The 3,719-nt window shown below is 35.2% G+C and overlaps 1 long non-coding RNA gene across 1 annotated transcript in view; it reads left to right on the top strand.

The window, feature by feature from the left end:
- The first annotated feature begins 711 nt into the window (after positions 1-711).
- The window catches only part of LOC119471257, a 12,799-nt gene continuing 9,791 nt past the window's right edge, over positions 712-3,719 (top strand). The window contains exons 1-2 of the long non-coding RNA XR_005200292.1: positions 712-975; positions 3,576-3,579. This is a non-coding gene — a long non-coding RNA (uncharacterized LOC119471257). The remainder of the gene's footprint in view (positions 976-3,575; positions 3,580-3,719) is intronic.

The following is a 3,719-nucleotide window of genomic DNA, read 5'->3' on the forward strand; positions in this document are numbered from 1 at the left end:
AGCTTGTTAAATTCATTAAAAAATATTTAGCTGGGATTTGGACTGGGATTGCATTGAATCTATAGATCAATTTGGGAGAAAATGATATTTTTATAATATCAGATCTTCTAATTTATGAATACAATATCTCTCTCCTAATAATTTTTTGTATTTTTTAATTTTGTTTGTTTTTGGGGGACAGCGTCTTCACTGTCACCCAAGCTGGAGTATAGTGGCACAATCATCTCTCCCTGCAATCTTAACCTCCTGGGCTCAATTGATCCTCCTACCTCAGTCCCTCAGCCTCCCAAGTAGCTAGGACTACAGAGGTGTGCCACTAGGCCTGGCTATTTTTTGTTTTTTGTTTTGGAGAGACTGGGTTTTGCCATGTTTCCCAGGCTATTCTTGAACTCCTGGGCTCGAGCAATCCGCTGGCCTTGGCCTCCCAAAGTGCTGGGATTACAGTCACTGTGCTCAGCCAGCATTTTGTAATTTTTGGAGTAGAGATGTTACACATCACTCATTAGATTTATTTCTAAGTACTCGATGATTTATTACAGAATAATTTTTATTTATTTTTGTGATAAAGTGACTTGTATTCAGTAAAACTGTCATGAATGTGCTATCAAGCACCATACAGCAGTATGGTTACCCAACCAATTCTGGGATGCAGAAAAACTTGAGTATGTCAGTTGTGTCTTTTCCCAATCTTCTGTTTTTGCAACAGTATTTTCAAATTTATTTTTCCATAGGTTATTGGTGTACAGGTTATATTTGGTTACATAAGTTCTTTAGTGGTGCTCTTTGTAAGATTTTGGTATACTGTACCCTATTTGTAGTTTTTTGTCCCTCAGCCCCCTCTCACCCTTTCCTCCAAGTCCCCAAAGACCATTGTATCATTCTTATGCTTTTGTGTCTTCATAGCTTAGCTCCCACATATTAGTGAAAACATACGGTGTTTGATTTTCCATTCCTGAGTTACTTCGCTTTGTATAAGTCTCCATTCTCAACCAGGTCACTGAAAATGTCATGAATTCTTTCCTTTTTATGGCTGAGTAGTATTCCATGGTGTATATATATATATATATATATATACACATACCATGGTGTATATATATATATATATATATATATATATACATACCATGGTATGTATATATATATATACCATAGTTTCTTTATTCACTTATTGATTGATGGGCATTTGGGTTGGTTCCATGATTTTTCAATTGCAAATTGTGTGCTATAAACATGCGCGTGCAAGTGTCTTTTTCAAATAATGACTTCTTTTCCTCTGGCTAGATACCCAGTAGTGGGATTGCTGGATCAAATGTTATTTCTACTTTTAGTTTTTTAAGGGATTTCCACACTGTTTCCATAGTACTATACTAGTTTACATTCCCACCAGCAATGTAAAAGTATAGTCTGATCACTGCATCCACCCCAACATCTACTGTTTTTTGACTTTTTTTATTATGGCCATTCTTGCAGGAGTAAGGTGGTATCATATTTTGGTTTTGATTTGCATTTCCCTAATCATTAGTGATTTTGAGCATTTTTTCATATGTTTGTTGGCCATTCGTATATCTTCTTTTGATAATTGTCTATTCATGTCCTTAGCCTACTTTTTGATGGGATTGTTTGTTTCTTACTGATTTGTTTGAGTTCGTAGTAGATTCTGGATATTAGTCCTTTGCCAGATGTGTAGATTGTGAAGATTTTTTTCCCACTCTATGGGTTTTCTCTGTTGACTCTGCTAACTGTTCCTTTTGTGGTACAGAAGCTCCTTAGTTTAACCAAGTCCCAGCTATTTATCTTTGCTTTTATTGCAGTTGCTTTTGGGCTCTTGGTCATGAAATCCTTGCCTACAACAATGTCTAGAAGAATTTTTCCACTGTTACCTTCTAGAATTTGTATAGTTTCAGGCCTTAGATTTAAGTCCTTAATCCATCTTGATTTGATTTTTGTATAAGGTGAGAGATGAGGATCCAGTTTCATTCTTCTACATATGACTAGCCATTTGTTGAAAACGGTGTCTTTTCTCAACTTTATATTTTTGTTTGTTTTCAAAGATCAGTTGGCTGTAAGTATTTGGGTTTATTTCTGGATTCTCTATTCTGTTCCATTGGTCTATGTTCCTATTTTAATACTAGTACTACACTGTTTTGGTGACTATGGCCTTATAGCTTAGTTTGAAATCAGGTAGTCTGGTGCCTTCAGATTTGTTCTTTTTGCTTAGTCTTGCTTTGGCTATGCAGGCTCTTTTTTGATTCCATATGAATTTTAGAATTGCTGTTTCTAATACTGTGAAGAATGATGGTGGTATTTTGATGGTGATTGCCTTGAGTTTGTAGATTGCTTTTGGCAGTATGGTCATTTTCACAATATTGATTCTAACCATCCATGAGCATGGGATGTATTTCCATTTGTTTGTGTTGTCTGTGATTCCTTTCAGTAGTGTTTTGTAGTTTTCCTTTTAGCAGTCTTTCACCTACTGGGTTAGTTACATTTGTAAGTATTTTATGTTTTTGCAGCTATTGTAAAAGGAGTTAAGTTCTTGATTTGTCTCTCCACTTGATTGCTGTTGGTGTATAGGAGAGCTACTGATTTGTGTACATTTATCTTGCATCTAGAAACTTTGCTGAATTCTTTTATCAGTTCTAGGAGCTTTCCAGAGAAGTCCTTAGGGTTTTCAAGGTAAATGATCTTATCATCAGCAAACAGTGACTGTTTGACTCCCTCTTTAACGATTTGGATGCCCTTTATTTCTTTCTCTTGTCTGATTGTTCTGGCTAGGACTTCCAGTACTATGTTGAAGAACAGTGGTGAGAGTGGGCATCCTTGTATTGTTCCACTTCTCTGAGGAAGTATGTTCAACTTTCTCCCATTCAGTATATGCGACTGTGGGTTTGTCATAGATGGCTTTTATTACATAGAGTATGTCCCTTGTATGCTGATTTTGCTGAGAGTTTTCATTATAAAGGAATGCTAAATTTTGTTGAATGCTTTTTCTGCTTTTGAGATGATCATGTGATTTTTGTTTTTAATTCTGTTTATATGGTGTATCACATTTATTGACTTGTGTATGTTGAACCATCCCTCCATACCTGGTATGAACCCACTTGATCATGGTGAATTATCTTTTCAATATGTTGTTGATTTGGTTACCTAGTATTTTGTTAAGGATTTTAGCATCTATGTTTATCAAGGATATCAGGCTGTAGTTTTATTTTTTGGTTATGTCCTTTCCTAGTTTTGGTATTAGGGTGATGCTGGCTTCATAGAATGAATTAGGGAGAGTTCCCTCTTTCTCTATCTTGTGGAATAGTATCAAAAGGATTTGTACCAATTATTCTTTGAATGTCTGGTAGAATTCTGCTGTGAATCCATCTGGTCTTGAACTTTTTCTGTTGGTAATTTTTAAATTACCATTTCAATCTTGCTGCTTGTTATTAGTCTTCTCTGGGTATTTAATTCTTCCTGACTTAAGGTAGGAGGGTTGTATTTTTCTAGGAACTTATCCATCTCTTCTAGGTTTTCTAGTTTATGTGGGTAAAGGTGTTCATAGTATCCTTGAATGATCTTTAGTATTTCAGTGGTGTCAGTTGTAATATCTCCTGTTTTGTTTCTCACTGAGGTTATTTGGATTTTTTCCTCTTCTTTTCTTGGTTATACCAATTGTATTTATCTTTTCAAAGTACCAGCTTTTTGTTTGATTTATCTTTTGTATCTTTTTTTTT

This window comes from Cebus imitator, unplaced genomic scaffold (genome assembly GCF_001604975.1).
Source record: "Cebus imitator isolate Cc_AM_T3 unplaced genomic scaffold, Cebus_imitator-1.0 Scaffold2, whole genome shotgun sequence".
Taxonomy (NCBI): Eukaryota; Metazoa; Chordata; class Mammalia; order Primates; family Cebidae; genus Cebus; species Cebus imitator.